Here is a 14,246-nt window from a genome sequence, read left to right on the forward strand (position 1 = left end):
CTGCTGGATGCACATAAGTCTATGGGGCCTGATGGGCTTCATCCCAGATTACTGAAAGAGCTGGCTGATGTCATTGCAAGACCTCTCTCAATTATTTTTCAGCATTCTTGGGAATTTGGAGAGGTCCTGGTTAACTGGAAGCCAGCAAATATTGTTCCAGTTTTCAAGAAGGGCAAGAAAGAAGACCCTGGTAATTGCAGGCCTGTCAGTGTCACTTCAGTGCCTGGTAAAATTATGGAGAAGATTGTTCAGGGAGTTATTAGAAAACATCTGAAAGACAACACAGTCATTGGACACAGCCAGCACAGGTTTGCAAGAGAAAAGTCCTATTTAACAAGCTCAATTTCCTTTTATGATAAGGTATCCACTTAGTTGACCAAGGGCATCCAACTGATGTAATCTTTCTGGATTTCAGAAAAGCTTTTGATACTGTTTCTCACAGTATCCTTCTGGACAAAATGTCCAGCATACAGCTAGATAAGTACATAATGTGACAGGTGAACAATTAATTGGCTGATGGGCTGGGCTCAAAGTGTTATAGTAAATGGAGTTATATCAGGCTGGCAGTCGCTAGTGGGGTTCCACAGGAGTCCATTTTAGGGCCATTTCTCTTCCATGTTTTCATAAATGACTTAAATGCAGGACTCAAGTACATATTAAGGAAGTTTGCAGATAACACTAATTTGTGAGGAGATGTTGGCTCCCTCTAGGGTGGAAAGGCCTTGCAGAGAGATCTGGACAAATCAGAGGGCTGGGCAATCACCAACAACATGAAGTTTGATGAGAGCAAGTGCCAGATTCTGCACCTGGGATGGTGCAACCCTGACTATATGTACAGAATGGAGGATGCAAGGCTGGAGAGCAGCCCTGCAAAAAGTAATCTGGGGCTTATAGTTGATGGCAAGTTGAATATAAGTCAACAGCATGCCCTGGCAGCCAGAAGGGCCAGCCACGTCCTGGGTTGCATCAAGCACAGCATTGCTAGCTGGTTGAGGGAAATCATTGTCCTGCTCTGCTCTGTGCTGGTGTAGCCTCACCTTGAGCATTGTGTGCAGTTTTGGGCGCCACAATATAAGAAAGCCATAAAACTATTAGAGAGTGTCCAAAGGAGGACTACAAAGATGGTGTAGGGCAAGACATGCAAGGAGCAGCTGAGGTCTGCTCAGCCCAGAGCAGAGCAGGCTGAGGGGAGGCCTCATGGCGGCCTGCAGCTCCCTCACGAGGGGAGCGGAGGGGCAGGCGCTGAGCTCTGCTCTCTGGGGACAGCGACAGGACCTGAGGGAATGGCATGGAGCTGGGACAGGGGAGGGTCAGGCTGGGTGTTAGGAAAAGGTTCTTCACTGAGAGGGTGGTCGGGCACTGCAACAGGTTCCCCAGGGCAGTGGTCATGGCACAGAGCCTGCTGTAGTTCAAGAAGCATTTTCACAATGCTGTCAGAAATATAATCTGATTTTTGGGTGGTCGTGTGTGGAGCCAGGAGCTGGACTCTGTGATCCTTGCAGGTCTCTTCCAACCCAGGATATTCTGTGATTCTATGAATGTTGCTCTTACCTCAAATGACTATGTGGAAGGTCACCCTTCCTATTTTCATGTTATCAAAGTTTGCCAAGTGAAAAAGATGAGAACAAGAAAGCTGTACTGAAAAAACATACAGTGTTGCTAAGTGTCTAGAGGTAATTTACGTATACGTGGGTATTAGGACTAACCCACAAATATGCAATTGGATCTGAAAGCTCTTTCATCCTTTACCTTTTCATACTGTTTAAATCTTTTTTTTTTTTCTTCCATACCAGAGGCTAGTGATTCTGGAATTCTCAATTATGAGACAGGAAATTAGTGCCTCCCAGAGCAAGCCTCCCAGAGCAAGCTCATACTGCAAATTGTCTTTAAAGTCACTTGGTCCCTTAACAAATTAAATTAATTTAATTCATTTCAGGCCGTCATGATGGCCATGCATAGACAAGGTGTATATGCTCCGCTTGGAACTGCCCTTTTACTTTCAGAAAAACAGATGTGAAATTTAGATGATCGTGTCTACACAGGAAGGTCAAACATGGGTCTTCTTCATGTGACACCTAATTTCGAATGGAAAATGTTATGCTATTTTATATGCTGACATCAGAGGTATTATTTTAGTTAATTCCCTTCAGCTGCAAAATTTGATTTCGGTGCCTCTTACTGGCAGCAGAAATCAATTAAAAAGAAAATCTTGTACAATCATAACTGTGGGTTTTCTACACTGGAAATTTTTGCAGTAATTTAGCTGTTTCACATTCTTAGTGTGGAAAGGATAGAGGGAAAGGGATGCATATCAATTTAACTTAGCCAGGACTAAAATCAGCATTGTTAACTGTGCCAAGTGAGTGTATCTAGATGATACATTCACTTGGCATCACTGCAGTAATGTCAGAGGAGGATAGAGCCATTATTGTTCATTTATGAACGCAGGTACACATATTCTTTATCATTTTATTCAGCCAACTGCTGCAAAGTATCTTATTTAGAGAGCAAGAAGTAGTTTGGCTACTACCAGACAATATTGAAAAGGAATCATGGTCATACAAGGCAAACACCTCTGTTGGGATTCATTTCTTAGTATCACAGAATGTTTTAAGTTGGAAGGGACCTTAAAGATCATCTAGTTCCAAGCCCTCTGCCATGGCAGGGTTGCAGAATGCTGCATGTATGTATTTCAGGATGTCATGTGTGGCCTCTGGATACTTCTCCAGAAGAGTGCAGGTCTCCTGTAAGCCTTGTGTTCTATCTACAAGTCCTGCATAGACATCATGGATATGCTTCACAAATCGTGCTAGGTGCCCACATGTAGGTAAATGAGTCCTTCTCCTAAGATGGGACTGATGTCCATACTGCAGAGACACTGAAATGCCTGCCTTTGGGGTGGGCTCCATGTCATCTAAGCGTCTTTTAAAGACCTCCAGGGATGGTGACTTAACCACTTCCCTGGGCAGCCCCAGGAGAACAAATAGTCTGCATTTTTGCAATGGAATAAAAACACATGGCATAAAATACAGTCAAGATACATTTTAAAGAGTGTTGGAGGAAAAAAAATGTTTTGTTTTGTTTTGTTTTGTTTTTAAAAAGATCTGTGAATTTAATAAAACTAGAGTTGGCTGTTTTCCACTTACAACAATATCACTGTTTCAAGTGTTTTTTCCCTTCAAGGTCACTAACTTGAAGGCTACATTCAAGATCACTAACTTGAAGGTTACATCCAACAGTGTACGTGGCTGTGTAGCTAACTACTGCATATGTAGCTGCTCAGGGGTGTACCTGTAAGTGGTTCCTTAAATTTTCAGGAACTGAAACAGCATGGCAGACATGAGCCGACTGCCTTTCTTTGTTAGAATTACCAGTTGATGGGAGCAGTTACGGAGGTAACCTCACTGTAATTAGAAAGTTCTGACATAAAGTGGCTGCAAGAGAGTAATAGGAAAAATGTCTGCCAGTGATTTTATGACTATATACGTCCGTAAGTATATAAGTATAAACATAATACGTATGGTTGTGTTAAGTATATTCTTATTCTTGTTAAATATAGTTATAACTATAGTCTTAATAGTCTGATAAGTATATTTGCTGTTATATTACTGTTTTTTAGTCATAATTGTGAATAGTCTTATTCATAAGTCTGTTCACTGTCTTAGTACTTTTGATAAGTTTGTTGAACATATAATTATCCACAAACTCTATCTGCTGTTATATTACCTATTTTCCTCCCTGAAATTGCCTTTCTGCTACCTTTAATTGCTGCTGCTGTTAACTGGTACTATACCCTTAATATGTGTTACATATATACTTGTTCCCTGGTAGTATCTGTAATAGCGTATTTCTGTTTGGGTATGTAGAAGGAGAGTGTCTGCTTCTTTAAGGGTATCTGGTCAAGGGCCTTTTTCCAAGGCAACAAGGGACAGTAAGAAAGGGAGGCAGTGGTGGGGAGTAAGTCTGGTTGGTCACACTGACTTTTGAGCATGTGAGAATGTAGGAATGTGTATTTAGATAGAGGCCTTCTAAGCTGGGAGACAATAACAAGGAACAGACCTCCCAGTCACACTAATTGGCAGGCTAACAAGCTTACAAGCGCCACTTCCAGGAAGGATGAACCTCGTGCCTCACACTGTGGAGCAGGGGCCCAGACTGGGAGGGTGCAGAATGACAGAGCTCTGCAGACCCATGGGGGGTGTGCAGGGGAAGACAGAGCTGGAGGAACAAAGAGTGGGGATAGGTACAAAAGGGTACAAAAGAGCTGGTTGTGTGTAAAACAGAGCCAGTCAGAATGCTTGTTTGGCCAAGCTCTGTGGCTGAACACTGCAGTCTGTCCTATCTTCAGATTTTTTTTTCTCATTAAAACTCTCTCTCTCTATTTGCACCCTCTCTCCCATGTATTTGTGCTGCAGAGCAGGCCTGGGATCCAGGCAGGGTTGGTGGGCAGGCAGAGAGGCCGTGCTGGTACTGGAAGGATCCGTGTATGTGCGTGTGCTTGTGGACCTGGAGACTGCTGTGTGTGTGTGTGACTGCACTAGCGAGCCGCTATCTCTGCCAGCCACAGCGGAGGAAGGGGTCTCAGCTGTATATGTCTGTTTCGTGTGAGGCATGTTGAAGGCAGCCCTTGGCTGGGGCAGCCTGTGTGACCGGTCATATCTGTGTCCTGTCTCTGTCTGTGTGTGTCTGTGTGTCTCTAGGATACATGCTCAACTTTGCTACCAGCTGAACCTGCACAAAGGAAAGTGGCAGCCCAGGCTGGGCCTCAGCAGCCAGACAGGAGCAGTCCTGGGTTGGAGCGGGTGGAGGAGGCAGCCGCGCTCATTGCTCTTCACCTCCCTTAACATTATCTGTATATATATTTGCCTTATTAATCATAGTATTTTTGTTAGTGGTGATTTGTGTTGATCTCTAATAAATAGAGCAAAGAGAGGCTTTAGCAAACCCTCTGGTCCTTGTGTTTTACAGAATCCTAGGAACTCACTGTTGTGATCTCTATATACGTGCAGACTGTGTAGCCCCCTCCACTTTTCTGGATGGTGATGCCAGGAAAAATGGAAACCAAGGGGATTGTAATGAATTTCAAGCACTGTGTCTTTGATGAGAAAATAGCCCTTTGGGGTGTCATGAGACATGCAGGCCCATTTGTCAAAAAGTGCAGGAAAGTCACTACTTCTTACTGCCAAGGAGTAGCGATTTCCACAAAAGGCGAATTCCCATGGGTCGGTCAGAGAGAGGTCTAGTTGCGGGAAAAATATCAGCCTGTGGATTCAAACTGCCTAGCATGAAGAGAGATAAATACATCATGTACATTTTTCTCCCTAAATATTGTGACAAGCTTTATCATTTAGATGCCTTGGTCCTGACTTAGACACATAGCTCTGAACAACAAGCTTAGAAAAAACGATCCTGTAGTATCAAAGAGAGAGTTTGGGGTCAAATCCTGCCCAAATACGCATTTTGAGAAGAGGCTTCATGGAGCCTGCCTTGATTTAATGCAGTCTACAGAGGCATCAAATAAAACTTCCATGCCAGTATTTGGGGCAACAAGCCAATCTTTGTCCCAGTTTTGTGAGGAACGTTTAGTTTCTTCCTGTTATGAGCAATGTCACTACAGTCACAATTTTTCAGTGTGCCCAGAGTTTGGCACACTGAAAAATTGTGACTGGCTTGGGCAGTATCTGTTAAAAAGATACACTTGAAACCACCTCCTTCCTGTTGCCATGTTTTGACTTCTCCTGTGCTTTCCACAAACTTCTTTGACAATGTTAAGCCAAGTCTCACCCTCACCGTCTTGCAATTTCTTCTATTCTTGTTTTTCAGCTTTGACCTTGCATTGCAAAAGTGACCTGCTTCCTGATTTATCCTCAGGTAAAATGGACTGGCTGAAAGCCTTTGTCTGCATATGCCCAAAGAAGTGAAGATATGCTCAGATACAATCATCCTTTTGCCAGAGCTGAGAAGTATTAACAGTAACAGTATGGGTAACTGTTTAAATTCTGAAGAGTTGGGTCTGCTTATCACATGTTGTACTGCTTAACCATGGATCTCACACCTTTCCAGTGTCATAGAAGTGCAAACAGAGGAATGTGCCCCAAGAAAAACAGCAGAGCCAAATTTGATTATCGGCTATACACTATTAACAGCTCTCAACTCTCACTGCTTGCGATCTTCTTTAGTTTAATTAATTGCATGATCTGAGACAAAGCTTTTGGATAAATACACGCTTATGAATATTGCAGATAAGCAAGGAATTCTAAATGACATTCATCATTTCATCATTCCTTTCCTTTTGGAGTGTCATTAATTTGCATTTGCCTTTCTATTTTCTCTTCCTTTTTTTTTGGAAAAGTTTTTTTTCTTTTTTTCTTTTTTTTTCTCTTTTTTTCTTTTTTTTTTCTTTTTTTCTTTAACCGCAGAAAAGTGGGCATGGTTAGAATAATAGAAGGACAAACTTATTGCATTGATTTTCTTTCTTTTTTTTTTTTTTTTTAGAATTGACATAATGACATTTCACTAGTAGGAGACTTTGAATTGCTCTACAACTTTTTTGAGCTTTTATTTCTATTTATGTGTATGTTAAACCAATTCACTGCAAAGCTGTAACTGCTGCAGCTTAGCAGAGTAAGAGTCCCTGTGAACATTCAGAGGAAGGGCATGGAAGGAATGAAGGTTAAAAAGAACCCAATCTCATACTCAGTCATATAAATTTAATTTAGTGAACTCATGTTCAACTTATAATTCAGTCACAGAAAGATCTTAACGCAAAGTTGTTCAATACACAAATACATTTTGTCACATAGCTTCTATTGTTAGGTGCTAGGAGCGTTAGGAACTCTGGTTGTGTATGTGTCTACGTATCTTGAGGAGAAAGAAAAAAGGAGGGTCCCCTCTCTGTGACCTCTGCTCAGAGCAGGGCACAGGTGACCCAAGGGGCCAGTCAATCCAGCCAGAAATTGACCCTGTTTTCTCGTGAGCATGTCCCTCTCCCGCAAGTCAACACAGGCATCCATCTATACCTCATGCAGGAGCATAGGAGGACCCAGGGAACTACAGACTGGTGAGCCTCACATCTGTGCATGGAAAAATCATGGAACAGATCTTCCTGAAAGCAATATCAAAGCACATGCAGGACAAGGAGGTGATTTGTGACAGCCACAATGGCTTCACCAAGGACAAATTGTGCCTGACCAACCTGGTGGCCTTCTATGATGGAGTGAGTGCATCAGTTGACAAGGGAAGACTGACTGATGTCATCTACTTGGACTTCTGTAAGGTCTTTGACACATTCCCACGTGACATCCTGATCTCCGAATTGGAAATGCATGGATTTGAAGGATGGACCATTGAGATGATAAGGAGTTGGCTTGAAGGCCACACACAGATAGTGGTGGTCAATGGCTCTATGTCCATGTGGAGGCCAGTAATGAGTGGTGTCCCTCAGAAGTCTGTCTTGAGATTGGTACTGTGTAATATGTATCTGCAAGTCTGCAGATAACATCAAGCCAAGTGTGCAGTAGATACAATAGAAGGAAGGGATGCCATCCAAAGAGGCCTGGACAAGCTAGTTAAGTGGGCTGATGGGAACCTAATGAGGTTCAACAGTCTAAGTGGAAGGTGCTGCACCTGAGTCAGGCAATCCCTCTCAGAGGGTGGTGAGGCACTGGAACATGTTGCCCAGAGTTGTAGATCCCTGTATGGGGTTTACATGGCAAGGTTTTAGTAGTGGGAGGCCACAGGCGTGGCCTCTGTGAGCAGAGCCCAGCAGCTGCCCCATGTCAGGTCAGGGCCAGCTCCAGCCAGCTCCAAAAGGGACCTGCTGCTGGCCAGAGCTGAGCCAGTGAGCAACTCTGGTTGGGTCTCTGGGAGAGCAGATTTAAGGAAGGGAAAAAAACAAACAAACAACTGCTGGGCCATTCTATGATTCATAGCCCTGTTCAGACCCAGTGCTGGCACGTTCTTTCCTGATTGACAGGATGGGCAGCAGCTGGATGTGGCAAAGGGTCTCCAAGGCAGTGAGGACTGTCCAGGATACAGTATGTCCCTAGGGCCTGACATGGGGATAACCCTGGCCTAGCCTATCCTATCCAGCAGGCAAACCCCCACAAGGATCTGTAAGCAGGGCCAGCAGCATCAGAGCAAATAAAGCTTGAAATCTTTTGATGCTTCCAGCAGCCCCATGACTTGTATCAGAAAATCTGCTTCCAAGATCACACACTTCATGGGCAGCCAGGGCAACAAAGACATCCAGGTGTCCTGTGCTCCCACCACCCCTGGGAAGGCAATGGCACTCAGCAATTTGGCAGCACAGAGCGAGACACCTGTATATGGAGGTCTAGTCCTGCTCATAGCAGCAGAGGTGAAGGTGGTAGGGCATGAGAGAAAAGCCTGTACTGGGCTGGTCTTTTTTCTTCAGCTTTCCTCTTACTGATTCATCTTTTCATGCTTCTCCCTCCTGCTGATACTCTCCTGATTTAGGCTTTGCAAATCTCCAGCTCAATGTAGTCAGGAGGACATCCTGCCTCTTTGCAGTTCTTGGTGCTTCTCAGCTTTTGTCTGACAACTTTTGATCGCTGGCTACCTCCCATATGCCTCCCACACACGCCTTTGCCCCAGTGGAGGTCACACTGCTCCCATCCTCAGGCAAAAGACTTCTAAAATTGTGCCTGGCTATGCCATCCCATTATACTACATGTCCATGCCAGGATCAGTCCCATCACTGGGGCATGCTCATTTTTGGTTTGGAGGCCAACACACAGGAATTTGGTGGAGATTAGTGTGCGGGCAATGACGAGGTGTGCCAGGTTCCTCTGCCTGCTTGCCTGCTGCACCATGTAGGGCTCTGCTAACCCTTGGTCCCAATGAAGCATATTCAAAGCCCTCTGACAGTCCCACATGCGGATGTGCTGCCAGGCTGTGTTGAAGAGAAAGGAGGTCCCTGTGTCCTGTGGAGGTTTCACATGGAGTTTGAGCTATATAGAAGAGGGAAAGGGGTGGTAGTCAATGGCTTCTGCTGGCACAGTGACTGCAGTGTTTTACAGAGGATGGTGGGAACATTTCCTTGGAAGGGAAGGGAAGGGAAGGGAAGGGAAGGGAAGGGAAGGGAAGGGAAGGGAAGGGAAGGGAAGGGAAGGGAAGGGAAGGGAAGGGAAGGGAAGGGAAGGGAAGGGAAGGGAAGGGAAGGGAAGGGAAGGGAAGGGAAGGGAAGGGAAGGGAAGGGAAGGGAAGGGAAGGGAAGGGAAGGGAAGGGAAGGGAAGGGAAGGGAAGGGAAGGGAAGGGAAGGGAAGGGAAAGGAAATATGAATTATTCCGTACATTATTATTATTATTATTATTATTATTATTATTATTATTATTATTATTATTATTAAAGAAAGAAAAGAATTTGTTATTATCCTATAAAGATATGTTAGTGTGAAGAAGCCATTCAGTGTTAAATGTGCCTAGAGCATTTAAGCAAACTGATGATTTCTGTACCTCTACAGTATTTGCTTCTCTAGGAAAGGAGATTGTCTTTGTTTCTATAATTTTGCTAATGGTAGGCAGTGTCATATAGCCATGGAACCTTCTATGGCTGTCTTTGATTTTCTTTTATGGTCCACTAACTGCTTCATTTCCCGTAGTTCATACTTTTTTGTTACATAGAAGGTTAACTACTGAAAAACAAGATCTTCAAATGTAAGATTCCTACTGTCAACAGCAGATTCATTTCAGGAACTATGGTATAAGACAGTATTGTGAGAAACTCTGACTTTGGCATCTGTAAAGGCAAAGCTGAATGTTTACATCACTTAGGTGCCTTTTCTTGTAGGTGCTACTCTTTCTCTAATCTCAGGAGCAGCAGAAGTACATCCCTGCTTCTCTGAATGTAGACTGCAATATAGTAGAAAAAAAACATGTACTTTCTGAGGTAATTGCGAAAAGAGACAAAGAAGATCTTTCCAGTATTTTCAAATAAGCCAGAATGCTCCAAATGACTCTGTGCCTGCAAGGATAAATTTGATGTTATACTTTGTTATCTAACATTGGCCACAGACTTAAACAATGAAATGAGATGGCACTGTAATGAAATTTGACTAGTCTCCTTGAAGCCACAGAAGAACTGCGACTATTAAATGAATTGCAAGGGAGAGAGAAAAATTATCTCTGGACAGACATTTGTATATTAGGTGGTGATTTTTCTACAGATGCAGTAATTACAATTTTAATTCATGCATGAAGAAAAGGAGGGAGCACAGATTACTTCTGTCAAAATAGTTCTGAATGCTATGAATACTGTGAAGCTGTTAATGAGTTATGTTCCCTTGGAGGAAATGTTAACATGTCTTTTTCTTTAGAGTTATTTTGCTCTACTCCCTTGTTATCTTGTGGAAAATGTTGATTGTCATTCAAGTTTCAAAATAAGAATATAATGAGTATGTAGGATTTCAGAAAGAAAACACAAAACGAAAGACAAGCAAAGCCTTTTAGCTGAAAGTATTTTTTTTTCATTCTTCAAAAGTACTTCAGTTGTTCCGAAAAGTATCTGTAAAACTGCGCTTATCTTGCCACATACCTTAATCACACGATAATGAACTGTGCTGAGTGGTGACATGCATCAGTAGCTCCATTATAACATTATAATGCAATACTGTTAATGCATTTTGCTGCAGTGCAGAACATTACTCCTAATGGAAATAATGTCATGATTTGTTGTGTTGTCTATCCCAGGTTTTGCTAGAGCACTTGAGCACTTAATAGACTGACAGAATACTTGGGTGTGTGATGGAATCAAGAGTTCACAACCAAACAAAGGATAGGAGAACTAGGGGAAATGCTCACTATTTTGTGACAATTTACTCCAAATAGAATGACATTAAAAATCTGAACAACTTTCCTGGAGAATTATGAGAAAGACATTTGTTAGAAATGGAAAAACATCTAGTATTTTAAGAAGAATCAAAAAGAACTGAAGAGCATGAAATTACTTTCTTGTCTAATAAGACATTTATGTATTTTCTTCCTTCTTTTATTAAATATGTTCTACAGAATCATACATCAACATATTTTGGGAGCGAAAGAAAAAGCCTCTTAGGTTGGGATTTTGCTACACTGATTGAGAAAGTGATGTTAGTAACTTCTATAACAGGGTCTGTTCCCAATAAGAAGACACCCAGTGCATGAAAACCCTGCCCTAGTCCTTTCCAGTGACAGTGCCATATTGATCCAGCATCAACATGTAAGACATGTAATGCAAGATTAACTCATTCTTGGTGCTACAGGATGATCAAAATGAGAATATCTGTATTGATTGCTGTTTCCTGTTAATACATGGGATGTTCAACAGTGGTTATGACTAAACAGTACCAATGCAGATACAATGCATGAGCTTCCGCGTTACTTTGAGGTATCAGATATTCATCAGTCTGGGTTAGAAAAAATAATATTTTCCATCTTGCATTATTGCAAACTTAGGTTTAATACAATTCATATTTATTTATTTATTTATTTATTGCAATTGGAAATGGAACACTGGGTGAGCTGTCCTGTTATGTATTAATTTCTGTATTATTGTGTTAGAAGAGGAAAAGTTGATTTTTTTTACTCCTGTATTTTCTCTATTACAATCATAATGTCTATTTTTATTTTTAGTTTTAGTTGATCCAACATGATTACAAATGTAGGGAATTACTTGGTCCTTGTTTCCCAGCAGTACTCAGAGCTAGCATTATACTATAGACTCTAAAGTGAACCTATATTGAGGATTATTTGAAGTTCTCTATGAGAATGAGCTATAGAAGTCTTCAGCTTATTTATTTTTCAGAATTAAACCAGTGTTTTACTGGCATTTTTAAGATCTATGCCTCAGAATTTTTCCCCTAAGGAAATTAATACTTCAAATGAAAGTAAACAGAACGTTTTACTGTGTTCCAGTTTCACTTAGTAACAAAAGTGCTGATTCCACTTGAATCAACAAGCAACTAATGAAGATAAACTGATTATCAGAAAACACCATCTTTAAAAGACATCAGAATATAATGGCTAAAGATTTGAAGTAACAATTATTGTAAATTGGAATTCCCTGGACTGCTACTATAGAAATTATGTTAATTTTTAAAATAAGGGCAGAATATGAATTGACCTAGAAAAGACTGAATATAGATTACATTTTGCTTTTGATCATTTATTCAAGAAAAAGCAGCTATTCAGATAAGAATGAAGAATCATTTAGAAATCCAAGCAGAATTTCTTGTTTTGTTGTTGCTAAGTAAAGAAGGGGAAATATACATTAAAGAATGCTATAATTATACATTTTGCATAGCTCTTCTAAAACCACTTGTACCATCTTTAAGGCAATGTGTAACATAAAGCTGATTCCTTTGCAGTTCCAGCTTCCAATTTACTTGCATGTTACTGAAATTGCTTTCATTTCTTTCACACGAACTTCTTTTTATAAACAGACATGGGACTCTGCAGATTGAATTACTCTCACTAACTACAAAGTTGGCACAATGTACACTTCAACATTGCTTATCTGAAAGACATCTCATCCAAAGACATTCAGCCTGAAGAAATCTTCTCTGCATGAATGTACTGCAGATACTGAAAACTACCCTCCACCAAGCTCCAAAGATTGTTAATTGCAATAAAATTAATCAGTATTAGTTATTGAAACAGTATTTTTCACTGTTCACTATTGTCATAAATATTTGTGTGTAATCCAGAAGTATATCATCAATGACAGATAAAGGAAGGCCAGAAACATTTCCATAAGTAAAAATGGGTCTAGAAAAGAGTATTTTAAAGCAATGAGATAGAAAGAAGTAAGGTCCTATTTCCTTATCATGGAAAATGCCAGTGTAACATTTTGAAATACCAGTATATAATACAATAAAGCTATTGCAGGCATTGCAGTTGTTTGGCTTAATTCAGGTCCCTAAACACAACAATCTAGGGGTATCTGAGCTGCTCTGGGTACCCTGCCTGGCCTCTGTTGCTTGCCACAGGCAGGTGAAGGTCTCCAGTATATCCTGCAGTACCCCTGGGGGACCCCATGTGTACGTCTAAGGGCACTGAAACCCTGTGTTCAGGCAGCTCAGCTAAGCTTCCATGTCTTAACTCCCAAGCTGACATCAGATAATCACAGGAACTAAGTAAGGAGAACAGTGAGAAGAGAACAGTAATATTGAAAACTGAAGAAGGAACACCGTATTGGGTTGCACATACCTTACAGTTCCCTTACAATTATTGTCTGCCTTCTCTGTCAGTGAGATGCCAACATTTTACTTATTTGCTCACTCTCTCATTTCTCTGCTTCTGAAAACCTTGCTTTATTTAGTTACTCTTTGAAATATTAAAAATAACTATATCTTCTGGACAATAAGAAACAAAAGATTTTTCAGCTTACAGAGAATATGTATCTGTCCCAGTAACATCCTTATCACTGTCTCTGTAATGTTTCCTTAATTTCTATTGCGATTTATATTCTCTTGTTATATATATGTGTGACCCTTCTGTACCAGCAATAAAGCACATGAGTTTTAACAACATTAAGGTGTTTGAATGCTTTCCTAATACCAAACAGAGTAAATGATGCAGTCAGAATAGTTTTCTTTTATTCTACAAAAGGTGTAAGAAGGTTTCTGTCAAAAAAAATCGTATTACTGTGAGACCATGAAACTGGAAACTAACATAATTGTATTTTTTAATACATGTGAATGTACCAAACTTTTGGAAAGATTCTCTCTGTGAAGCACAATAGGATGAACATTGTCACATCATTGTAAGCTGAAAGAGACTCTGCCAGGATTTCAAAAGCTAAATTGGAAACAGATGTCTGCCCACACAAAGAAAATGATCTTATTAGTAAATGTTTCTTCTCATGATGACAAAAGTGAGACTTCATCCAAAGAAAAGAGAAATTGTGCATAGCAGAAGATGGACTATAGATTTCATTAGCAGAAGTGAAGGGAGCAGTTTTAGTCATTTAATTAAGAATTGTTGTATTATGGATGTTTTGAACAATTTGATGGAAGTATGGCAATCCACTCCCTCTTAGAATTACAACGTAAATCCTCTATATTTTCTTGCTAATTTGGGGGCATATTTGTTTTTCTTTTTAGGAGATTGATGGAAACTATTTTAAGATTACATGGTGATTGGAAATTCTGGAAGTAATGTAAATTCTTTTCTTTATACAAAATGACAAGCAATGTTCTTAAGCAAAAATAATGTGCTCCCACAGTTAACAGTCTCGGCTGTTGATA

General features: G+C 40.8%; 1 long non-coding RNA gene across 1 annotated transcript; it reads left to right on the forward strand.

Annotated features, from left to right (window-relative positions):
* The first annotated feature begins 3,231 nt into the window (after window positions 1-3,231).
* On the forward strand, window positions 3,232-13,953 carry LOC310893153. The gene is made up of 3 exons (XR_014578763.1): window positions 3,232-3,490; window positions 5,824-5,871; window positions 12,441-13,953. It is a non-coding gene; the product is annotated as an uncharacterized lncRNA (long non-coding RNA).
* Window positions 13,954-14,246: the final 293 nt, after the last annotated feature.

This window comes from Anser anser (assembly GCF_964211835.1).
Source record: "Anser anser genome assembly, chromosome: 1".
NCBI classification, from domain to species: Eukaryota; Metazoa; Chordata; class Aves; order Anseriformes; family Anatidae; genus Anser; species Anser anser.